General features: G+C 40.0%; 2 long non-coding RNA genes across 3 annotated transcripts in view; one reads left to right on the top strand and one right to left on the bottom strand.

The window, feature by feature from the left end:
• Positions 1-656: 656 nt before the first annotated feature.
• Positions 657-17,362, bottom strand: LOC102154908. Of its 2 annotated transcripts, XR_005383117.1 has the most exons (4): positions 15,699-17,362; positions 5,610-5,683; positions 4,654-4,788; positions 657-1,254 (listed from the first exon to the last, which is right to left on the bottom strand). It is a non-coding gene; the product is annotated as an uncharacterized LOC102154908 (long non-coding RNA). The 2 variants fall into 2 exon arrangements; XR_005383116.1 differs by lacking the exon at positions 4,654-4,788 and having other exon boundaries at positions 15,699-17,359.
• LOC111093744 overlaps positions 16,719-26,359 on the top strand; it is a 31,565-nt gene continuing 21,924 nt past the window's right edge. The window contains exon 1 of the long non-coding RNA XR_005383118.1: positions 16,719-17,540. This is a non-coding gene — a long non-coding RNA (uncharacterized LOC111093744). The remainder of the gene's footprint in view (positions 17,541-26,359) is intronic.

Consider the following 26,359-nt stretch of genomic DNA (forward strand, 5'->3'; position numbering starts at 1 on the left):
CACTTCAGTAAGAGCAGATCTCAGAGAGCACTCATTCTTTTTATTCCACAGATGGGAAGATGATCCCCAAAGAGATATATAACTTGACCAAGATCACACAGCTTATAAACAGAAAACTTACAAGTTTAGAGCCTCAGTATATAAGACAACGCTAGAGAAATTTGATGGCATAGCTAACTGAACTTAAAACTCTTATTTTAAAATTGCAAGGCTCCATTAAATTATAACAGGTTCCTGTTGGGAGAGTGGAAATAATTGTGGACATTTCTCCTCACAGTTCCAAGCAATGCTCTTGCATATCTGGGACTCTAGTGAATGTCTGATAGACAAGTAAATGAATCAATAATAAAATAGAGACGAGGGATGCCTGGGTGGCTCAGTTGGTTAAATGTCTGCCTTTGGGATCCCAGGATACTGGGATTGAATCCCATGTTGGGCTCCTTGCTCAGAAGGGAGTCTGCTTCTCCCTCTCCCTCAGTCCCTCCCCTTGCTTGTGCTCTCTCTCTCAAATAAAAAAAAAAAAATAAATAAATAAATAAATAAATAAATAACTTTAAAAATTCAAAAAAATACAGAGGAAAAGCTAATGCCATAGTAATTTAGAATAACTATTTCTTTATTATCTTCAAGCATATTCGAAGTATTAAAGTGAGGGTATCTGTTGATACTATGTAGTATGATTTCAGAGTTTTGCATTGTTGACTATGTGTGGATCATCTGTGTTCCATTTTAATTTTTCTATTGAAAATGTGTGATGTGTTTTGTATTACCTTTATCTGGATTTGCCCTGGTGCCTGAGATGCAGGATCGAAGTGTTTGGCTGGTAGGAGTTGAGAATGAATTGCCCAAAAGCTGTGACACTTTGGCATGTAGATGATTTGAGCTGAAAACAATCAAGGCTCAAACACTCAGGAAGAAAATTTGACTTTTCCCTAACTGCCTAAAGGAAGTTAGAGGACCTGCTCCACAAATAGAGTTATGACCGTCGATGGTGAATATACCGCATTTACTCTTTTGTCTTTGAACTTTTCATATATGCGGGATTCCTATACATCCAAAATTAACATTGATCTTCTCCTATTAATGTCTCACATCAATTTAACTTTTAGACCAATCAGAAGAATCTTGAAGGGTAGAGAAAATTTCCTCCTCAACAAGCATATTGAGTAGAAAAGAAAACAAGCATTCACGTGGCAGCAGGATAACTCCTTGGACTGTCTGATTTCTCTATTTGCTTGCTGTTCAGAAGAACACCTTTAAAAAAAAAAAGATTTTATTTATTTACTTGAGGTAGAAAGAGAGAGAAAGAGCACAGCAGGAGTAGCTGCAGAGTGAGAGGAAGAAGCAGACTCCCCGCTGAGCAGGGAGCCTAATGCAGGACTCGATCCCAGGACCCTGAGATCATGACCTGAGCAGAAGGGAGACACTTAACCCACTGAGCCACCCAGGGGCCCCCAGAACAGCTCTATGAAACTGCTCCTCATACATTTTTTCTTGCTTCGGGAAATCAGATCATGGTTCCGATCTAACAGTGTGGCTTTCACACAAACTTTGGGCTATCTTGGCAGTGTTCCCATGTGTAGATCATTGAGAATTGACTAAAATATATACATTTTCCTTTATGATAATCAATAGCAATATGGTTGTAAAGAAAATTAAGTTGCTTTCTCCTTGAGGTGTGAAGAAATTGAATTTATAAAACTGTGGTGTCAAATTCTTTGGGAAAAAAATAACACTACAACACTGATTCTATCACTCCATTTGTTCTTCATTATCTGAAGTCTAAATTCACATCTTCCAAGCCCTAGTCCCAACATTATTATCACCCTTAAATCCCACTTCTTACATATATATGCTATGCAAGGCCAAACTGGACTATAATAATTTCCTGGACATTCACTATATTTTCAGTTCTTCTTCTCTGTAGGCATTTTCTGACCACCCTACCAAAAATATCATCCTTTATTATTTTTTATTTCCTTGCTATCCTTTTTCTTCTTGACCCTGCTTTCTTTTTTTTTCCCCATAGCACTGACATTATATGATATATTTGCTTATTTCTGCCATTTAGCACCTGGAAGACTGCTCAATCAGTATTTGTTGAATGAATGAATAATTTTCTAAACCATCAAGTAACTTCAATTCTCCAAATTGAAAAAAAAACACCTCATTTTTCAGGAGCTTTAGAGTGGTATGGTGGGTCAGTTCGTACTTAGCAGGCTTTGCAGTTTAAGAAGGTTTTCGTTTGTTGTTGTTTTTTAATTTTATTCAGAAATGACTGTGTCTATTAGGGAAACTTACCACCAGTTCTAACAAATTGACCACCATCAATTCTAGGAAGTTTTATACAGTTTCTTGTACCTAACAAGGATTTTTGGTCACTTACTGCCATGCTGTCAAAGAAAGCCAGATGTGGCTTGAATGGGAATGAAACTCTCTGATATATTATTTACACTGTGTTTTTATTTTGCCCATCGGTGGTGGCCTGTGATGACTAAGTAGCATTATGTACCAGTGGGAAGTTGCAGACCTATTGCTATAGCAGCCAAGAGACTTTATATCTATTTGGGATTTCGATGAAGCATTTCCTTAAAACTGAATTAAGCCAGTTAGAGATAGCATTATTTTTTCTAAATTAAAAAAAAATCCTACAAAGAATTAAAAGAACAGTATAATGCATACACATATATCTTTCCCCTAGTAGTTCTAATTTTTATCAGTTTGTCACATTTGCTCTAAAATTTTTATCAATATATACATTTTAAATTCATACCTTTTTTGCTGAGATATTTGAAATTAAGTTGCAAACATAATGATATTTTACTGTAAATACTTCAACATGTATTTCATGAGAACAAGGACTTCTTTTTATATGAACACAATATCATCTCCATATCTAGGAAATTGCATTTTAACACAATTATATCTAATATACAGTTTCATTCAAATTTCTCCCTTTGTCCCAGCCATGTGTGTTCTTTTTAATTGTGTGAATGTGGCTTTTATAATTTGTTAGTTTGCAACTAATCAAGGATCTCAGTTTGCATTTAGTTGTCATGTCTCTTTAGTCTCCTTTTACCTTCTTTTTTTAAAAGATTTTATTTATTTATTTGGGAGAGAGAGAGGAGAGGGAGAAGCAGACTGCACTGAACGGGGAGCAGAATGTGAGGCTCGATCCCAGGACTCCAGGATCGTGACCTGAGCCAAAGGCAGATGCTTCACCAACTGAGCCCCCCAGGTTCCCCTAGCCTCCTTTACCTATAGCCATTCATTTGTCTCTTCTCTTCTTTTCCCTGTTTTTATTTTATTTTGTTTTTTCTTTTATAAACTTTGTAAGTTTGTCAAATCCAGGGCAATTGTTTTGTGAAATATATATATATATTTTGTTTTGTTTTGTTTTGTTTTATGAAATATTCTACAGTCTGGACTTGTTTTCTCATGACTAGTTTCAGGTTAATCTTTTTCCAGATAGCGCCGGTGGGTGGTATTGCATACTTCCCATTGCATCTTAGCAGAAGATTGATGATGCTAATTTGACCCATTACTGGTGATGCTTACTTTGGTCCCTTGGGAAAGACATTTTCAGTATTCTAAAAATACCTTTTTTCCCCTTTGTAATCAATAAATAATAGGTGAAATTTCGAGAATGTGAGAATCCTTTCATCCCATGCTTTTTATCGTCATTTGGTGATTCTTGCATAAGTCATCATTTGGTGATTCTTACACTGTGTTTGCAAATTGATGATTTTCTAATTTTAGCAGTCCTTCTACACATAATAGCTAGCATTCTTTTGTTACAGAAAGTTGTTCTCTCTCCATACCCCTATACTTTTATTTTTTAATTTTTAAGATTTTAAGTAGGCTCCATACTGGACATGGAGCCCAATACAGAACTTGAACTCATGACCCCGAGATCATGACCTGAGTTGAAATCCAGAATTGAATGCTTAGCTGACTGAGCCACCCAGGTACCCCTTGACTTTTTTTTTTTTTTAAAGCAATGTTATAATTTATTTCCTGTTGTTTTTTTTTTTTTTTTTTAGAAAAATGTCCCAGTTGTCCCACATTTGGCCAGTTGGATCTTTGAAGCTATTCCCTAAGGCTTTTTGTTAGGTTCCCATTCATCACTGAGTGCTTTCTTGCTTTCTGACACTTTGAGAACATTTAGCTTCATCAGTGATTTTCCTTGCCTCAGCCATTTCTCCAAGGAACTCTGGTTCCTTTATGTGGAGAATGGTATTTAGAAACCAAGATCTTGGCACTAGATGAACACAATGATGTTAGGGTGGGCATGAGCAATTTTCACTTCTATTATATACAGTTCAGTTCCATTCTTCTTACTCTTGTTCCCACTTGTTTAATTTTGGATTTCATATAATAATAGCATTTTCTTCTCTTGTATTTTCTTCAGCTAAGTATTTAACTTCAAATGCTGCTACTGAAAATTCTCCATGATTCCTAAGGATTGGCAGAGAATGAGATTCTTTCTTTCTTTATCTGACAGTGTGAAAGCCCTAAAATGTTAAACTCCACTCAAGTCTCAGTCACCTCTGTTTGTCTTTCATCTGATTTTTTACAGATGTTTTTAAGTTCCCAAAATAAATCGGGATATTCAGTGAACCACAATATCTGAAAGATAAAGCAAGTGCTTACCTGTTTGCTTTGCCATCTGCTCTGTTTTGGATTGGGTAAGTACATATTCAATCCCCCCAAACAGCATGAATGTCTCAAATTCCCACAGTGACTGGCTTCAGTTCCATCTGGTTGATTCTTGTTATTTCATTACAACTGTTCAGATTTATAAACCCAGCAATTAAAAAAACCTTAGACATGTTAATACCTATGTTGCCCTTAACTACCATGACTCAAAAAAAGTGCGAAAGGTTTTGCAAGACATTGTTTCGTTGAGGGGACTATTATTATTTTAATGGAACATGTTATACATGTATATTATTTTAAAAGGTTTCTTTCTTTTTGGCTTTGTCAGGCCTTCATTTACAAATAGAAGATTAACTATACTTTATTTTAATTGTTCCAAATGTGATGAAGGTGAAAAGCAACAATACAAGTTCCAGCCTTTCCCTCCCTCTATCAATGTTTCTATGCAAAGATTAGGAGTGTCTGTGACTAGTTCTAGAGTGATAATTCCAATTGGCTCAGGTCCATTAACTGCAGGGAAAAACACCTGGCAAGGAGGTTGGTAGCAGCCCATTCTTGTTAACCTTTCAGCCTTCACAATAACTATCAGCAGGCACTGAGTAAGGGCCTCTAATAAACTGGCATTGAAGCTGCTGACAGCTAATAACTTTTTATGGGTTTCCAGAACTAAGTGAAAGAAAATGTTCTGATTAATTAGAATCGAAGAGTTTTTAAATCCCTTAATCCTAGAATTGGATAATTTTAGACATGTAAAATAGAATAAAGATCCATGTGTTCTCTCAGAAAACATTTTCCTGCAAGTAAAATGGATGTTCAAAGTTTACTATTTTATACTTTCATCCAGTTTAATTTTCAGCCACTGAGCTCTTTTATTTTAGTAAGAGTGAAAATAGCTAAGAAATGGGAAACGGCACCAACTTTAGAGTTAGTTATAACTAGATTCTTCTCACCTGTAGCATAATTTCTGCTGATGAATTATGGAAACTCTTTATAATGCTCAGTACATGTAGATTAGGCCTCCGTCCTGCAGGGAGGAAGAAGAGAAGAGAATTTAGAGACAGAGAAGAGAATTCTTCCTTATTCTTCTCTTATTCTCTAAGAAGAGAATTTAAGGCTTCACTGACACCCTTCTCTCTGCTTTGCCTATGAGAAAACCAAACGGTTTGCTCATGGGCTACGTCCATAAAGAGAACCTATTTGCTACCGGTTGGTTAGTGGAGGTGAAGAGGCACCGAGGAGTCCAGGAGAAGGCCGGGGGGTGTGTGGGGTGGGGTGCAGGGGAGCTTAGCGATGCTCCTCCTGCAAAAGCCTGGTCAAGAAGCCACTTCCTTCTGTGTCAGCCCAGCAGCGCTCAGAAGGCGGACAGAGAGCAGCGGAGGCCGCCGTCCTGAGGCTGACTTGGGGCAAAGACGGTGGAACCATCCCTACACCACAGCAGGAGGTTCGGAGGGACCAGCCGCAGCTGACCACGCAGCAAGAAGGTCGTCAAGTTCTACCGACCATAATGGCCCAGGTTGGGGGGGAATAAAATGAAGAGTGAGGAGGGTTTCCAGGGACAGTGAGTGGAGACCCGGGTCAGAAGAAACCGCCCAGTCCTTCATCTTCTCTGCGCCTTCTTTACACCTCGTGACAGCGTTTACCTCCGATCGCTTCTGGTCCTCAAATGTGTGGGTTTCTTCCCCCATCAAGCAGTTCTATAACCCTGGCTGAGGTGTGTCACAATCTAACTTCATTCTGACACTATCTGCAGGAGGTGACATTAGATCCCGCAGGCTCCGGGCTCAGTCTCACAAGAGGCTTCCTGCTTCAGGGGACAACTGCGAGTAGTAGGTCTCCAGGTTACCCACACTTGGCTACAAGTTGGAGGTTCATGACCTCCTTCCCCTTGGATTTTTTTTTTTTTTAATGTTCTAGAGAGGCTCGCAGAACTTAGGAAATATTTACTTAGGTTTACCAATTTATTAAAGGATATGATAAAGTGTGCAGATGAACAACTAGGTGGAGACATACAGAGGATGAGGTCTGGGAAGGGGGTTCCTGAATACAGGAGCTTCTGTGCCCAGACAACTGCGGTACCTCACCCTCCTGCTGTCCATGTGTTCACCAGCCTGGAAGTTCTCTGAATCCTGGACTATTGGGATTTTTATGGAGGTTTCCTCATGTAGTTATGACAGATCATTAACTCCATTCTTCTCCCCTTTCTGATGTGGGAACAGGGTGTGTGTGTGTGTGTGTGTGATGGGACTGAAAATGCCGAACTTGGAATCATGGCTTGGTCTTTCTGGTGATCAGCTCCCATCCAGGAGCCCACTCAGTAGCCTCCTTAGAAAAAGAGACGCTCCTAGTACTCTTGTCACTTAGCAGTTGGCAAGGGTCCTGGGAGCCCTGTGCCAGGAACCAGGGGTAGAGATCAATATGTGTATATTAGCTGTTATCGCCCAGGACCTTAGTAGAGGGAGGTGAAGGCGCCACACCGCTTTCCATCTTCTCACCCAGTCTTTAAGAGCCTGGTGAAAACCGTTCTCTTAGCTGTTTGTGTATGGGAAGTAAGATGCTGCAGAAACAAATTAACTAAAATCCTTTGTTCTCAGCACAGAAGGGCCTTTGAAATTTAAAAAAAAAAATTTCAAGTTTGCAAATATTTACTAGTGGAAAAAAAATAAGTAGGAGAATACTTTGAGATATTAACTGTAGTTCTTTATAGTCGGTGACACTTGTTCTAGAGAAGGCAGCTACAGTATTTCACATTAATGTTTCAGGGAGTGGGTATAACCAGTATCAGAAATAAGAGGGAAAATATTAAGCAACTTTTGAAAGGACCTTTGAAATTCCTCATTAGGGGAAAAGCCTTTTGGACTTTTCCAAAGCTAAAAAACAATCAATGGAATTGTAAGAACATGTGATTGACAGAATCAGTATTTTCTGTGCTCTCCGATTCAATAAAAATCTAAGTGGACTGAGAAGAGGATAAGCAAGAACATTCACCTATAGTAGCCCCTGAGTTCTGTTGGTCTGCCCTTGCTTGAGAAATGGGGAGGCGTAGACAGACCCGATTTCACAGCAAGATCCATTTCCCCTTTCTCACTGCATCCCATGATCCAGACCTCCCCCTTTGTTCCCAGAATCGTGTGGACACAAAAGTCAGGGTGGGGGACATGTGTAAGATGAGAGAACCTGGAGCAGCCTCACAGTTTCCCACAACTCATAGTGGTGACGAGCCTCTGGTGGCTTCCGTGCCTTCTGGGGACCATAGAAGTACTAGAAGGAGCCCAGCCTGGAGAGTTCCTCCAGGGAGGAGCATGAGAACATGCCAGAGGCCACCTGCCTTGGTCAGCATCTGAGGATTCAATGGAATGTGTTCATCTCAGAGGGTGCAGACAGGAAGAGCTCCTGAGTAAGGACCAATACCCTCCCCTCGCTCCCCAGTACCAAAGCATTAGGTAAGAACCCTAGATTTATGGCAACACCCCTGGAATAAAGGATATGGTTTGACTTGGTTAAGATTTTATTTTAGTCACCTGATCAAATGGAGACTGAAAATATAAAATTAAGTTGGAGTATTGAAAAATAAGCAAATTCACAATTCTTGTCCACCTGGGTTTTGTGGAGTAAGATCCATACTGATTACATTTTGTATTTATGTTATTTGCGTGTCAGCTTCAATAAATTCTATTAGAATGTGAATTCCCAAAGGATAGTGGTTACTTCTCTCGTCTTTCTGACTTCCAGGTGTCTTGAAAATACTAGGAGCTTAATCCAAAGGCTTGCATGAAGGAGAAGCAAAACAGAGGAGCCTAACAACTTGGGCTCATGGATATCCAGTCTCAATATCCAATAGAGCTTTACTTTTGAAGTACTGTCTTCACTTAGTTTCCAACATTCTTGGCTCATCGAACCTTCTTTCTACCTTCTTGTCAACTCTTATTTTCTTGAGCTGGTTTCTCCTCTCTTAATCTCGTGCAATCTCCAGGTTATGGTTTCCACCTGTGTGCTGACGACTCATGCATTTATGTATCCGGCTCATGTTTCTTTCCTTATCTTCAAATGCCCCCTTAACTTTTGCATCTGGATGTCTAATAGGCTCCTAAAACTGACCCTGTCTACCACTGAGCTCCTGACGTATTCCCACATGCCAACCGCTCTGGCGTTTTGTTGCCATCTCAGCAAGTGACAGTTTTCTATTCCCAGCTTCTCAAACCAAAATGCCTGGTGATGTGCCTGACTACTCTTTCTCTCTTCAGCCTCATATCCAAGTCCAGAGGGAAATAAATCTCTTTGGTCCTACCTTCAAATATACCCAGCATCTGTCTTCATGTCTTCATGTCTACTGCTACCACCCAAGTCCAAGCTACCATCTTCTCTTGCCTAGATGATTGTAACAGCATCCCAGCTGGCCTGTCTTGTCAAATTTGTCGTCCTGTAGACATTTATCAACAACGGTGGCCAAAGTGATCCTATTAAATTATCATCAGATTAGTTCACTCATCTGCACCAAATTTTTCCATAACTTTCTTAAAAAATTTATTTATTTATTTATTTATTTATTTATTTATTTATTTATTTATTTATTTATTTATTTAAGAGAGCAAGCATGGAGGGAGAGGGAGAAGCAGGTTCCCTGCTGAGCAGAGAACCCAATGTGGGCTCCATCCCAGAACCCTGAGCCAAAGGCAGGTGCCTCACCAACTGAGCCCCCAGGCCCTCCATGGCTTTCTAATTCAGAGTAAAACTCAAAAGCCTCACTGTAACTCCTTCTATGTGATCTGGCTCCACATGACCTCTCAACCTTCAATTTTTCCTCTTAGGACATCGGCAACTCTGGCTTCCTTGTCCTTCCCACACATATCAGATGTATTCAGGAAGTCCTCTGCACTAAGTACTCTCACAGTTTGGAACATCCTTCCCTATTACATTGACATGGTTAAAGCTCCCTCACCTCCTTTGTATTTTTACTCAAAACCCAGCTTTTAATAAGACTTTACTGGCCACGTGATCTAAAATTTTAATGCTTACCTTCACATTTCATAGGGCTTTCTCTGTTTTATAATTCCTTCTTAGACCACACCATTTAGTCTCATATATTTTACCTTTTTATCTTGTTTATCGTCTGTCTCCTGCTTGACAGTGTTCTGTTCACTACATGATGTCTTGCCCCACAATAGTGCTTGACATATGGCAAGTACTCAGTAAATATTCGTTGAATAATCATTTAGTAAATAATGAGTATTTACTAAATCATCATCAGGTTCTTTTTTAGTTATATTAATTCATGGCCACATTAAAAAAGAACTATTTCACTAACAAAATTTTTCAACATGGTGTTTATTCATCACAGAACCCAACATTAAGAATGCTTCTGTACCACAACTTTGCATATGATAAAGTATTACTTTTCTCCTAGTAAATATACTTTCTGAGCACAATGCTATCTGGAAAAAGCTCTGTTAGTAATTAACATGAAGGTTATTTTGCCTCATTATAAATTGGTTCTTTATCCTAGAATGGTTTTTGGACCAAATCATAAAATAAGCATTTTGCTTTTGAATAAAGGCTGTATCTTGTAGACTATTTTCTGTTTGCTTTGTTGTTGCGGTTTTTTTTTTTTTTTTTTTTTTTTTTTTACTTACCTTGTTCTCTTGTGCTAGGATTTTTAACCTCCTCGTTTCTATCCACAGAAACCTATGTCTTAAGAGTGAAATATTCTTAATACTTCCTAAATTAATTTTCTTATCAATAAACTGATTTTTTTCGGCAGCCTGTGCACTATCAGGGAAGGAGAGAAGGACAATACTCTCTCTGAATGAAGGAGAATATGATGTTGGAGGCACGAGTAATGGAATTTTAATCTACCTTCCAATGCTTCAAAGCCCCACAGAGAATGGGGGAGGAAGCTTGCTGCAAATATAAACAGGAAAAGCAAGGGCAGACTGGCTGTAGCCTTGCTCAGCATTTGGTAATTCTGTAGGAAGCTAATGTTTCCAGGCTGCTCTGGCCAATATGCCACAGCTCGGCACAGGCATTCGGTTTGGTGGAGAGAGGATGTGATATCATTGACACAAGTGCATGCCTCTTTCAGTTTCAGAACGCATGGGCCTTGGATTAAGACCACAAAGGAACCTAGTATGTTGAGAGCAACCTGGGGCCAACGATAAGACATGTGGCAGCAGCTGTGAGGGGTCTGCAGAATCAGGGGAGTGGAGGGAAGAGTGTCAGCTTGGAGGGTTAAGAGGTCCGACCAAGCTGAGGAGTTTAAGATCCCCGCGTACAGCCATCTAACAACTGGGCCAACTCTTAGTGATCACTCCCAGAGATTAGCTTGGGGTGAGGAACCTCCCTGTCCCAGGGCCCAAGGCCAAGTAAAGTGTCCCCACTGGTATACAACACACCTGGGGGCAGCAAATTGTAGCCCAGAGCAAGGATAGCTTCCTGCCTATTTCCATGTGTCCTATAAGCTGAGAATGGCTTTTACAGTTTTAAATGGTTGAAAAAAATATTTTATAGCAGCCCTTGAATGATATATGAAAATAGTATTTCATAGAAAGCCTTCACAAATAAGGCTTTATTGGAACGCAGCCATACTCGTCATTTACCTCTTGACTACGGTCACTTTCCTCCTGCAGAGTTGAAGCATTGCAGGAGGGTCTATATGGCCAGGAACGCCCCAAATATACCGTCTGACCATTTAGAGGTCGAGTTTGCCCACTCTGGCGTGCACCGTCTTGGAAGGCAGCCTCAGGAGAAAGAGAAGAATCTGAAAAACCGAGTTATAACCTCAAAGGGACGGAGTTACACCCCCAGAGGCCACTGAACTATTGAATTCATTGCATTTAATTGAGACAAAAATTACGATTGGCCGGCAATCCTGGGGAGGCCCGTGCTTCCCACATTACTATGATTTTAAAAGAGAAGAAATTGGGTGCCTGGGTAGCTCAGTGGTTGAGCGTCTCCCTTTGGCCCAGGGCGTGATCCCGGGGTCCTGGGATGGTGTCCCCCAACGGGCTCCCTGCACGGAGCCTGCTTCTCCCTCTGCCTGGGTCTCTGCCAGTCTCTCTCCGTCTCTCATGAATAAATAAATAAAATCTTTTTTAAAAAAATAAAAGATAAGGGCAGCCCTGGTGGCATAGCGGTTTAGTGCCGCCTGCAGCCCGGGGTGCGATCCTGGAGACCAGGGATCGAGTCCCACATCCGACTCCCTGCATGGAGCCTGCTTCTCCCTCTGCCTGTGGCTCTGCCTCTCTCTCTCTGTGTGTCTCTAAGAATAAATAAATAAAATATTCAAAAATAATAAATAAAAGAGAAGAAATGGACATAGTTAAGAATTTATGTTAATTAAAGACACACCTGCATCAATAAGCCAAGAGGAAAGGAAAATGGAAGTAATCACCACTCCTTAAACTTAATCTTGAATTTAAACATCGCTATTGATTAGGGTTATCCTCTCTCTTATTAGATACATTGCAGGGATACCATTAATAAATGTTCCCTTACTCATTATGTATTTTCAGTGTTGAATAAAGTATTTTTATTTTACTTAATCCCTAAAAACAATTCTCAAGTCTGTGTAACTTCAAAGCCTCTACTTTTAAATTGAGAATAAGTTAAAGCTCCTAACCACTACTTCGCCCTACTTTGTACATTTGAAATACATTTTTTTTGTAAATGAGTTAATTTTTTCTCTCTCTCATTATTTTTAATAATTGTTGAGTTTTCTATACATAGATCCTTAAAGGCTTCAGTAGCCTACTCTTTTTTTTTCTCTAACCCTCAAGGTTAAATGGCCCAGTTTAGCTAGGCCAGCATTCTTCTTGGTAGAGGAGATAGTAACTCAGTGTACGGAGTTAACCTTGAAGTTATTCGATGTTAAATCAGTTTTACTTAGGGATGTTTTTTTTCACCCCCCCCCTCCAAGGTCCCTTTTATTCTGTCAAACAATTTGCTGTCAAACTAAATGATGCATTTAAATACAATGACCAGAGATAATGACTGTGACAGGGGAGAGGCCAGAACAATTGCTACCGTAATGTCATTCTGATCCGAATGACCCTGTTATGTTGGAGTCATGATAGGAGGGGTGTCAAGTCATGGTAACTCACCACTTTTTTCAGCCAAATAATGGAAGTTTCTGGTGGACCAGCTTTTAAAGAAAAGTTGCCTAAGGGGTAAAGTATATTTTATAAGACAGGCTCAGGAATGATGACAATACCAGCCATGAGTAGAATGTATGTAAGAACAACATACTCAAGTTGATCATTGAACCGAATGAGATTCAGATCTGTTTCTTACTGGGACTTATACAGCACGGGAAAATAATGAGCAAGAACAATTGTGGCTACCAGAATGTCTTGGCTATGTTCTGAAATAAAATGATACTTTACAAGATATTTTTCAAAGACAGTTGGGTTTATGAACTTAGAAGTTGGATTTTTATAGAGGAAAAAAGTAATTGCAGAGCTTTCAGACTACATGATAGTCTAACAGAATGATATCCTTTCTTCCCTTTCTCCCTTCCTGTATTCCTTCCTTTCTTATTTCCTTCCCCTTCTTTCCTTCCTACTTCCTTCCTTCCCTCCCTCCTTCTTTCCTCCCCACCCTCTTTTATTAAGATGAGAATATCTTAGAGGCTATTATTATTTGGCTAACTTGCATAAAGGAAGAGCTTATAATTTTACCTTCCAGGTGTCAGTCGTATGAATTTAGCACCTATATATATTTGATTTCAATTAATTAATCTCCAAAAGAAATGGTCTATACTTTACAACTTCTGCCATTTTTTTCATGCATCATTGACCAGATTTTTTTTTTGCCTTATAAGCCACTAGAAAAACATCAGAAAGTTTGATTTCTTAAATTTTGTTCAGTGATACTCTCTATATATTCTTAATTGATTTCAAAGCAGAAAGTTCATAATCTTCCTCCTATTTCTTTTTCTCCCATTTAATATGCAACCTAATCTTAATGCATGAATATGGAGTCTGTTGAGGCTAGAGTTTGATTTTGCGATCTTTTGTGGCCTTGGATATTTTTCCTTTAATAAGAAGAATGATATTTTTGTTTTATACCCAGAAGCCACATTTAAAGTACATTATCTATCAAAACTCATCAAATAACCAATTTGCATGTCTTTATGTCATTTATATATCCTTTTCTCAATAATAGAATATGTAATTTTCTTTTATTTATCTGAAATATTAATCCTACATTCTGTAGCAAAGAAAAAATTTTTTTTGCCTTTACTTTTTCAAGTTCTCTCCTGGGACCCCTGTAACAAAAGACAGATTGACAAGAGAAAAAAACAGGAGTGTATTCGTGTTGCAAGATTTCTTCTCCTTTGGTGCCCACAGTTCTTGGCCACACTGCTTTGAAGAATGAAGAGGTGGACCAGACAAAGAGTGGTGGGCAGCAAAGCAACATTTATTGAGCAATAACACAGAGCTCCCAAGGAGGGAGGGGACCCATGAGGGTTGCCACTGGAGTTTCTAAATCTAGGGATTTTTATGGAGTCTTTGGTGTGGGTTATTCTAATCTGATAAGCCCTCCATGTGCCTGTCACTCAATCAGGTTTTTGTCCAGGCACTCATCCACCTATTTACCTCTCAGGTAGTTGTTCACATGGGAGAAAGTGGAGGACTCCTTCCAGGGGGGGTGTAAAATCCATTTAAGGGTAGTTTCATCTTATGGCAGGGCCCCTTGTCCCTGCCTGCTTTTCTTCTACTATGTTTATTAGTATGTATAACTCATCTGTACAGGGGACATACCCAGGGAAGGATGACTGACTCTTAGATGTGGCTTCGAATTTAGGCTTAAATACCATCTTCCGCTAAAGACAAAGGGAAGAAGGTGCAAGGAAGGCCGGTTGTAGGGAGGTAACAAGGAACAGTATGGTAAACAAGAGTAAGGTTTGTGGGCACCTGGGTGGCTCAGTGTTTGAGCGTCTGCCTTCAACTTAGTTTGTGATCCTGGGGTCCTGGGATCGAGTCCCACATCAGGCTCCCTGCAGGGAACCTGCTTCCCCCTCTGCCTGTGTCTCTGCCTCTCTCATGAATAAATAAATTAATTAATTAAAAAAAGAGTAAGATTTGTTATTCAGATTTAAGTTGATCCCTCCCCCATCAATAGGAGTTTCTAGGGAGTCATCCTTTTGTTTTTCGGTCTACCTTTACATGTGGAGAGTTTCTTTATAAACGTAAATTTCCCTTGCAAAAGGGTAAGTTCTATTGTATTTTCAGAGCTTCTCTTGTGTCTGCTGTTTCTCAAAATAATCAGTTCAAAATAATCCTTATGTCAAAGTGGCATATTTTGGGGTGGCATATTTTCACACCCTTCACTCCCTTTTAGTTTCGATATTTATAACTCTTACTTTTATGATCAAAGGGAAAATAATTTTGAAGAAATGTCAACAGAAGTTAAAAGCAGTTTGTAAGAAGAAACTTCTATATAGGATATTTGAAGAAGTGGATTTAAATATTTAATAGTAACTAGTGAATTGCAACTTAAAAAAAGAACCAAAGTACTGAAAGCAAGTGAGCAAGAAAACATCCAGCTTTTCCTCTATTTGGTGACTTCTCCCATTGCATTTGACGGTATTTCCAGTCTTGCTTAAAGTGCTAAAGTAAAATTCAGCATAACTCTTCCTCCTAATTTTGGTACCAGTGATCGTCTCTATTTTCTGAAATGTTCTCACTTCTCTCTTACAGCACACTGTTGTTGATTTTCTTCCTATCTCTAAGCTCTTCCATGTCTTTATTTTCCCCTTCAATGAGTATTTTTCTAAATGTGATTCTTTGTTAATCTGCATGCATAATAATCATTATAATTGGAGTCCTACTAACAATGCTGCTTTTTGGCCCCCGGTTCCGGCCTTCTAAAGAGAAATCTCCTAGTGATGGAGCCTGAGAATCTGCTTATAGTTCCTCTGAGTGTGCCTGAAGCAGAGTGAAGTTTGAGATCTGCTACCTTAAATGATGGGCTATTTCAGAGTTTTCCCGCAATTTTCCTCAGTCACATCAGAAAACTCCCTCCTGCCCCCAAACACTCTTCACCTCTTCTGGGCTCCGTGCTGTGTCCCCTCCGGTCTCGTTCTTGAGTCTCAGGTTCTCCCTCGTGGCAGGGCTCACAGAAGTGTCGAATTCCCCTCGAATGTGGTCTTTGTCCTGCTTCTCCTTTGTCAGTGGTGGGCATCCCTTCTACCCGGACAGCTGCCAGTGCCAGGAAGGGGGAGGAACTCTCATTTCTGTCCTTTTTCCTAGATTCATTCACTAATAGTCTCCTATTAACTCTGCTTCCGACTCATGGTGTATTTTACCCAATTGTCTCTAGCACCACTTTTTTTTATGGTTTTTATTTATGTTTTATTTTTTTTTTGTGTTCTATGTTTCCTCTAGTCCGTAAGAAAGTCCCATGCCATCCTTTTCTGAGATTTTATACAAACTCTGTCACTTTTCTGATTAAATGCTTTCAATAGCCCCCATTTGTTTTTAGTGTAAAATATCACCTCCTGAGTGTGGCTTACAATGCCCTTCATGATCTGATCATTGTTTGTCTTTCCAATTTATTTCCCAGCACTCCAGTCTAATGCTTTATAATCTGGTCTTACTGAATTTCTTACAGTTCCTGTAGGATTCCCCACTGTTTCTTGTCTCTGGGCATTTATGGAGTACTCTTTCTTCCTGGAGACCTGTTGCCCACCCTGTCCACTGTGTAGGAAAGATGTTAGGGTTCAAAGCTGACGGCCAAGGAAGAATTCTTGAGACGTCTTGGTGCCAACAGGTGGTTTTGTTAGAGCCTGGGCACAGGACCCATGGACAGGACGAGCTGCTCTGGGGGGACCCATTATATACTTTCAAGTGGGAGGGGGTTAGGGAGAGCGTAAGCCTCTAAGGAATTTTGGAAGCAAAGTTTCCAGGACCTGGAGGGGGCCAGCTGTCGTTGAGAAAGGGTCATTTATTACTGCCTAATGAAGCCTGAGTCATGAGGCCCTTCAGACGGAGATCGGTGTGCTATGGGCTAGGGGGGTGATCGCCAGCATATATCCTGCGGGGTGTGGGGGGGAGGATAGAGATAAAGGAAGTTCCCAAGGAATTTTTATATGTTAAAGTAGGGGTTTGGCCTAAGATGGCCTCTTGCCCTCAGCAAGGTATCAACGTGGCGGCAGCTGAGCTCCCAGGGGAAGGTCACTCTGCCTGTTTCAAGGACTTGTCAAAGGGCTGTAGGGAGTGAGGGAAATTTTCTTTTGCCTTTGCTTCCCGCATCGGTTTCTGCTGCTCACTCGGCCTGGCGTCTTCCGGAAGCCTCCCCCCACCCAGCGGCGCAGCACCACAGCGTGGCCCAGGCGTGAAGGAAGGAGCGGTACCAGCCAACACGACTCTGACGTTGCATTTCCCTCGTCGTAGTTTAAAGAGTTGAGTCCAACCGTCACCGGTAGCTCCCGAGGAGGCTCGGTATGGAAGGGATCCTCCAAACAGAATGTGATGCTAAGGTTAGTTCCGACGTCACCGTTCACCGCTCAGAGGAGACAAACGGCTGGTGGGCACAAAGCTGCGGCTCTGTTCTCCAGAAGGAAGGGCAAGTGCCGAAGAGGAGGGAATCCGCTGTGTTTATCAGGCTTTTCCCCCTAAAGACGGATACCCCAGGGCGCTGCTCAAGTGGCCTCCTCGCCAGTCCAGCCCTGGCTGCCTCCACCGTCTCCCCAGAGGCCCAGGGCTGGTTCCACAGTGAGCAGCACCCACCTGCAGGGCCCTCCCAGCCGAGGTCAACGTCCAGGCGTCCTGGGTTTGCTGCCTCTTAAGGGAGCCTCCTGCTACTTTGCATGCTACTTGTTTCCTGAGCAGGAGAAACACTGCTTAAAAGGATTAATTTGGCTGGTGCTCCAGAGAATTTGGAAGGTAAACAACTGTTTCTTTTTTGTCAATATGGCAATTAAGAACGAAGAGATTAAAGAAAGAAAAGTAAATGCAGCTTTTATTTCTACAGTAGACTGATAGGCTGGTGAGTCACTGCATAGGCAATGAGCACCAGAGTAGCTCGGGATTAACACACCAGTTCAGGGGGAAAGGTCTCTCTTCCTTCAACTCATTTCACCCCAAAGTTCCCAAACACAGCATAGACTGAAGCTTGCCAACTTAGAATTGGGAATTTGCGTTCGTTCATTTGATTGTGCTTAAGAATGTTTTTATGGCAGGGACATGTATCTGCATGAAAATTTGGTTTCAAGTGAAAGCAAATTTTTCCACAGCCAGAAGTGAAAAAATTAACAACTAAACTAATGAGAAAATTGTTTATTTTATTATAGATGAGAAAAAATATAAACATATAGTTATCGTATTAGAGTAAATGATCCACTAGGAGTATTACTAGTTGGTAGGAAATCATGGTCTCACAAAGTGACTACTAGTTCCGACTTTATTATCAGTTCACCAATCCATGAGCATGGCAAACTGCTGAATCTTTCTAAGACTTTTTCCTTATATTTTAGAGAGTGGCCTTCTTCACCATTGGTTGTTCAGGGCTATTATAATTCATTGTACTCCCTTATTGACACTTGACACATGATAAACACTGAATAAATGCTCATTAAAGAGAATATAGAATTAAAAAGCAAATGAAATACGTATATGAAAGAATTGTGGATGACTCTACAAATGTAATTACTTTTATTTTCCTCCATGATAAATCTTCTTTCAAATTTTACTGTCAGAAATTAATGGGTAAATTAAAACCACATTATACAGACATTAAATTTGCAATATTTTTAAGATTCCATTTGGCAGTCTATTGAGATTGACCTTATCTATAAACCTTCAGAGTCATTTATAGGAGTGAATTTTATTTATAAACAATTGGAATCACTTAAAACCCGATTTTATAATCTTAGGGTTTTGGTTTTTTTGTTTTTGTTTTTGTTTTTGTTTCGTTTTTTGTTTTCGCTCCCCTGGGTAAAAGAACAGATGGAGTATCTTTTGATGTACCGTGGATTTCATTGTTGGTCATTAACAACTAAACTAATCAGAAGCCAAATTTGCCAAAGGGTGGCCACTAAGAAGGGAACACACTTATTAGAATATAGTTTCAGGAAAAGATCTTGATGGGGTTTTCCTTAACTGTCTGAATTCCTAGAAGACTTGAGACCATGCAGCTTTGAACCTTGGTGGGGAGTCTTGCTGAAAGGAAAGCACCATTGCATTTGCCGCCTCCCCACCAGACAATTCGAGAACACTCACCTGCAAATACTTATCTCGTGTTCAAATGCCAGTTACCTTACATGGTAAAAACTGGAAAAGCAGAGTGGGCAGTGAACCCGAAGAGGAAAAAAGGGACATTTTTCAGGAGGAATAGTTTCAGAAATCCCTCTTAAAAAAATCGGGAAAGGGGAGAAAGCCAGGGAGATCATTAGGCTGAGGTGGCTTTAATGCCTCAGTTGCTTACATAAGCAAACCAGATTCTCAGCCTGTAAGACCTCAAGGTTTAGAAAGCAAAATTTAAGGACAACCAATCACAAACAGCCAACTAAGGCATCCCAAATACAGCAACTGCTTGAGCTGTAGTCAATTAATTTTTTTTTTTTTTTTTTGCTTCTGCTTCTTCTCTATGCAAGTCTTCCTTTTGTTCCTGTCAGTGGAGCACTCCTAACCATGGCCAGTTTGGCACTGCCTAATTCCAATGAGGTCTGCTCAAATCCACTTAAATGTTTACATTCCTCAATTTATTGTTTAATGATTTTTTAAAATGCAAGTGTTATTTTAGTGGTTACTGTTGCTTCTTTCATCTGCTCTTTCAGAATAGCAATAGCCCAAAATTTAATTGATGAGATAGGTATGAATATACTATAATAAAGGACTCAAAATTATGAAGAAGTCTGATATTAACTGAATGGCAGGCTAATGGAGTCAACATTGCAACAACTGTAAACAGGTGTATTGTCACTCTCCAGAGAGGAGCCTTTGTGTAGAGAAATGAAAATGGATAACATGTTGAAGTACTATCCACTTCATTTCAATTGAGACATGAGGATAAGGGCTGTTGTCCTAGGGGGAAAAAAAAAGAATAGAGGAAGGACTCTGAAAGAGTCAAATTTTTGACTAGATAGCTCCAAAGTAGGCTTTTATAATTTTATATTAGATGTTAGCATGAAAGCTGAAGAATGTTTGAAAAACAAATGCTAGGCACTGTTCAGACAAAAGAGGTTTGTAAGGAAATAGTAGGAGTTGCATTTTAATGTGTATTGAGGAAACTGGAGCTCATACATGGAACTCTTCTCCAAAACCAAAGCGTTGAGAAGAATGAACAGTAAGCCATTTTCTCTATTACAAAGAAGATAAAAGTACAACAGGCTGAACCGAAGGAGATCATTGAACTTGATGTGACTGGGGTCTAGATACCAGTGGGATGCTGAAAAGTGGCCACTGCCAAACGCCCCTGAGAGGATGGTAGTAATTCTCATTGACTTGCAAGTACTAGCTTTGGTTTTCTGTGATGTTATTATGCGACAAAAAAAAAAAAAAAAAAAAAAAGGGGGATCCCTGGGTGGCGCAGCGGTTTGGCGCCTGCCTTTGGCCCAGGGCGCGATCCTGGAGACCCGGGATCGAATCCCACATCGGGCTCCCGGTGCATGGAGCCTGCTTCTCCCTCTGCCTGTGTCTCTGCCTCTCTCTCTCTCTCTCTCTGTGAGACTATCATAAATAAATAAAAATTAAAAAAAAAAAAAAAGAAAAAGACACATAGTCTCATCAAGCAGATAACATATATTCCATGCTTATTCTGTCAGTCATGTTTATCTGTACATATTTATGTCCAATTATGTCTGTATCTATATCTGGACTTGTACCTATACCTGAAACTCTATTTGCATCTGTAGCTACATCTGTAGCTCCAGCTCTATCCATAGCTGTTTCTAAACGTAGCAGGTCCTGGGAAATTCTGGGCATGTGGCAACAATTGGAAAAGAAACTCAAAAAAGCTCATTGTCAGTGTTTATATATAACAAAAGTGGGTCACATGCTACTCCTTTGAATTTCAAAGTTTAAGCAGTGGAAACAAATCAACAGTCACAAAACCTGTGTGGCAACAACATCTTCATTGAAAGAAATTGTATGGTAGTAGTGGAGTGACTATAGGACCTGAGCAGAGGAACCCATGAAACAGCTAGCTGGTACTCATTGCCAAGTTTAAGGAGCTGGAGCTGCCCCCCAGCCCCATCAACTCTTGAAACTGATTAATCAGTATTTCCCACCAGGCAAGGGTTCCTTACTAGGGAGAAACTGCCAAAAGTAGAATTGTATTGGTCAGGATAGGGGCAGTGACAGAAAAGAGAAAAGAATGTCTGCGTAAAAATAGGAAAGGGAAATAGAAGTAGAAAATCTTTTCTAACGCTTATATGCAAATACTGGAAGAAGGAGCTCTGTGGAGTTAGAAGATACTCTTTGAATGAAGGTCCCTTCTAGAAGTTCAGGAAAATGATTCATATAACAAAGAACAACAAAAAAAGCATTTGTGGTGAAATCCCATTACAAATCATCAAAATACGAAGAGAATGAGAATAAAAGCATGCCAGAATGATATGCCTGTAAAACAGATCCAAGTTAAAACATGCTATTTCAAAATAAGTTTAAAGACATAAATGTGTGTGTGTGTGTGTGTGTGTGTGTGTGTACATGTGCACTCTTCACTGAGAAGGCCTGGGAACAGTGACAACTCTGCCAACAGCAGCACACACTTCTGGTGACCAAACCGTGTGCTGAAATACCTCATGACTTTTTAAGAGAAATGGAGAAATGGACACGATGAGTTTGTTCAGTCTTTTGTACCGGGAGCAAAGGAGATGTCAGAGACCTTATGATCTTGTCAAAAGGAATTCCGCATTAACCTGAAGAGTTTCCCGCTGGCTGATACAGTAGGCGCTTGACCGATGCAGATTTAAACGGTCCACTCCTACCTTGATTTTTTACAACACAATACTATAAATGCATTTTGCTCTTCCTTATGATTTTCTTAACAAGATTGTTTCTCTAGCTTACTTTATTGTAGGAATATAGTACATAACATATGCGAAATTTGTGTCAGTCGTTGAGGCTTCTTGTGGACAGCAATAGGCTATTGGTAGTTCAGTTTTAGAGGAGTCAAGATCGATATGCAGATCTTTGGCTGCACAAGGGGTCAGTAGCCTAGCCTAGCTTACACATTTTTCAAGGGTCAGCTATATAGGACAATTTGAACCCCAGTAAGCATAGGAAATGCATGTCTTGAAATCAATGTGTTTGTTTTATTTTATTTATTTTATTTAATTTTTTTAGAAATCAATATGTTTAAAAACATAGGTTTGTTAGGGGTGAGAGAGCATCTGCATTGTGTGAGTGGGGGTCTCAGGCCCTGGATTCCCCAGGAGGCAGTTTACCTGGGGATCCATCTTCCAATAAAGGCAGCGGGAAGGAAAGCAGCAAGCACAAAGCAGCTTATTCAAGTGCAAGTTCACTGGCAGGGTAGGGGAGCAGGAGGGGATGCAAGGAGGACCCAGCCCCTAGGTTGTTTCTGGGTTGGGTATTCTTGGGTCTCTCTGGGCCGTGAGGAGCTGGGCTACAGGGGTTTGCTATCTGCTTCTGATCATTTGGGGAACTCCTTCCACAGGTTGGGAGGGGGAGTTTTGGGCCTACAAGGTCTCTACTATCCATCGTAGGGCAGCCTTTCTCTGTAGGTGGAGCTGTCCCCACAATGCAAACCTGTTATAATGAGTCTAGGGGTCACCCGGGGGTGGGGGTGGGGGGAGAGGTGGAGGAGGAGGGAGCCTGTTCTGTGCCTGTGGCTCTTGATCTCCAAAACCTAAGTTCTTGGAAGCTCTAAGGTCAGGATGTTGAGCTTTCAGGCTCATAATGTGTAGTTGTGTATATATTTCTCTCTATATACACATATACATAAATATGTATATATTTATGACCATCCTGGCCTCTAGCTCATGTCTTCATCATTCCCCTTCAAGAGCTTGGGACTCTGCATCTGAGGGTTCCTTCCATGGCTCATGTCTAGCTTCTCCTTAATAGATTTATAATGATATGGAATTTAACTAGTCACTTCTTTAGAGATGTAAGAGATCAGTACTTACCTTGTGAAAGGGTATATCAAGGGGAACAATAAAGCATTTATGGTGCTTTCTTATATGAACTGTACCACCGGCTGACCAAATGGTAGAGTCACTAAGGCCAATCAGCTATTTCAGATTTTTCCATAAATGAAACGAGTACTGTGTTTAAGAAAAGCTATGAGGTTAACCAGCAATGCATTCATTTATCACTTATCCTGACGGGCTAGTCTAGTTAGTCGTCTTATCTGCTTCTGCTAGTAAGAGTTAAGAAGCCAAGGAAAAAGCCAGCTTTGGTTTAATGTTTTCTTGTATATTACTGAATATATTTGAGAATAGACGGTAAATCGGTCCCTTGCAACCGTCTTTGACACGTGCTCAAAGTGAGTTCTGTTACCTGCCGTAGAACGAGAGCTTTCTACAGTGCGGGCCCTGACGCCCAGGTCTTCTATGGCTTGTGGTTTTGCTAGGATTGACACGCATTTCCCTGGCGGGGCTTCAAGTGACTTCTAAGTCCCTGAGTAATGAGGTAGCCCAGACTCTTTGGAAAGAGAGAGTCCCCTTGAAGGACCTGGGTGTGTGCATCTATTTTTTAAAAATAATTAAGTGTTATTTTTAACAGTGGCAGAGATCTGATAATCTCATGTTAATATTTGCAGGATATTCCCCAGTAGAAGGTGTCAATTTTTCCTTAACATTTTTCTAAAAATAAGACTGCTTTAAGACCAGTGTGGCTATTCCAATCTGTCATTCCCTGGGGCAAAAGAGCCTGGCTGGGCATGTTCTATTGTATTTCCTGCCTCTTATCGTGTATCTGGAGTCTCTCCCCAATAAAGTATTTTGAACCCAATTCACCCTTTTTGCTACGTACATGGGACCTCCAGCTCATTGCAGCATTCTTCATCTTGCTGCTTTCACTCCCTGAATCCATCAGATCCATCTTCTATTTAAGCAAGTTGACCAGCTAAAAGGTATTTCAGGAATATATTGAATATACATCAAGTCCCTAGGATGCCTTAGAGGTTTCTTCAGCTCTTGCAGTATACAACAGGAAAAAGAAGTGAAACCGGAGAAGTTACGACTTTCTGATGTTTACAAAGCAAGTCCAACAGCTGCTAATTTTTTTTGTAACTCTGTTCAGGATGCAGGTTAATTTACATCATTATTCATGTAACGACAATGAGCGAAACCCTCCCCAGCTTGTTAATGGCTTCAAAGAGACTGAGTTACCATATGGATCCTCAAAAGTCATGTACAGAAACTACAAATTACTATTTTTGTCCCAGATACAATACCAAATAAACGGGAACGTGTTAATATTGTTGCATTGATATTTGTACCAGAATCCCTTCGTGTTTGTTTTGCATTACCAAATGCTTTGTGGTGCTTTAGTGACACTGGGAAAAGCAGTTGCTACTGTGCTCTAAGAGAGCTTTACAATTGTAATGAGTGTTTGATTACCAAAATTGATTTCAGTTGTCATAAGGTAGCATCCTTTTACGTGGCCCCTGGGCACCTTTGCCATGCTGGCCGATTCTCTCTTGGAAAAGCAGATTTTCTTGTCTTGGTGGTGTATTCTAGTCTAGTTTCCCCCGCATATCCTGTGGGAACTTTTGCTCGGTCTCTTTCTCCTATCTCTTGAAATTAGCAATCTCCAAATTTCTTTCCTGGATGCGTTTACTTTTCATTCCATACTCTTTTTTTTTTTTTTTTCCAAATATTTCCGCAATCATCTCTGCTTACGTAATTTATAGCACTTTCGGCCTTTTCCCAACTACTGGAGATGGCGTTTCTCACTGCCTGGTAAATAAGCTCATTTTGACATTTGCTGGTCTATCAAGTTTAATATGTCCAAGTATGAAAACTCACAACACCCTAAACCAACCTGACCTCCTTACTTTTCTTTTTCTATTAATGTCACATCTTTTTCCTGGTTACTCAGGCTCAAAACCTAGTAATCATTTTTTCTTGTCATATATTATTCCCTTGCCCTTGAAATTCAAAAGCTGTCAAGAATTGCAAATTTTACTTCTGAAAAGTGTTCTCATCCAGTCTCATTTTTGCATTTTGTTCCTATAATCCTAATTCATATCTTGTATTAACTCTTTCCAGGCCATTGCAAGAATGAACTGCTGGTCTCCCTGCTTCTGAAAGTCATTGTACATTACTCTACAAACATACGTTAAGCTAATTTGCCTAAGCAAGTTAGCTCCTGTTCACTGGATAACGGCTGCCAATGGTCCCCACTGGCTAATGGTGGATTTCTGTCAAAGCATAGTAATTTCTTTAGGAAAGGCTCCAAACTACTTTGCTACTTGTTTTCTCTCACTTAGCTACAGATGCCTAAATCTGCTTCTCAAATTTAATGTACATATAAATCCAAGGTCTTGCACTCTTCTTGAAAAGTATTATTATTATTATTATTATTATTATTATTATTATTACTATTATTTGGTTCTGTGCTATTCAGTCTGTCATGCATTATCTCCCCACCTCCCTCTTTTATAATCCTCTTCCAACTGCAAAGCATGATTCAAAAGCCAACCTATCCATGAGATTTTATTCACATGAACTTTACATGCTCTTCTTTCAAATTCTCAAACATCTGTATGTATATTGTGCATGACACTTAAACTATGTTACCTCACATGGCAGTTTCCCAAATAAAATGTAAGAATTTTGAAGATGGGCTCTGCTTTATTTTGCTTTATATCCCCTCTAGGCCTTGCACAACACTTCACATGCACTAGGTGTTTGGTAACTATTTTTAAGTGGAATTATTCTGCATGATTGAGCCCCATTGGTAGCATAAACCACTAGTAAAAAGATTTGAGTTCATAATGTTTGTGATATTTCCTGTAAACTAGAAAAGCTTAGATTCTATTTAGCTGTGGCCTTTTCAGAAATGTTTATAAAAATTCCAAATATCAAACTCTGCCCTATTGTTAAAATAACAGACTTCAAATCAATTTGATCTTTGAGATTAAAAGAGAAAATGCTATGTAGTAATGAATATGAAGATTAAATCTTTTTTTTTCTTTTTAACAGGAAAACCTAAATTGGTAAAAATAAGTAAAAATGAAGGTGTTCTTGTGGCTGTACTGGATTCTTTTACCAACGTATTTGACATATTTTTTGAGCAATGCTGTGTGCTCTCAGTGGTTTTCATTTGTCATTACTCAAGTAAAGGGAGAGTTATGTCTATTGATGAGTGAGAATTGCTGGAGCATTAGACTTACAGGAAAAATGCCCCTTGGTGGCTCATTCAGCCATTCACATTTTTTGTGCTGTTGCTATGTGCCAAGCAGTGTGTTGTAAATGCAGAATCAAAAATCATAATCCTCTTTAAAAATATTAATTAATTAATTAATTAATTAATTAATTAATTAATTTAGAGACAGAGAGAATACAAGCGGGGGAGGGACAAAGGGAAAGGGAGAAGCAGGTTCCTCATTGGACAGGGAGCCCAATGTGGGGCTGGATCCAAGACCACGGGATCATGACCTGAGCTGAAGGTCAATGCTTAACCAACTGAGCCACCCAGGTGCCCCCCAAAATCATAATCTTAAAACCAGTGGGAAGATAGAAAAATAAATAATCAGGAATGAAACAATAGGACAAGTTGCTAACTGAGGA

The sequence above is a fragment of the Canis lupus genome, chromosome 33, assembly GCF_011100685.1.
Source record: "Canis lupus familiaris isolate Mischka breed German Shepherd chromosome 33, alternate assembly UU_Cfam_GSD_1.0, whole genome shotgun sequence".
NCBI classification, from domain to species: Eukaryota; Metazoa; Chordata; class Mammalia; order Carnivora; family Canidae; genus Canis; species Canis lupus.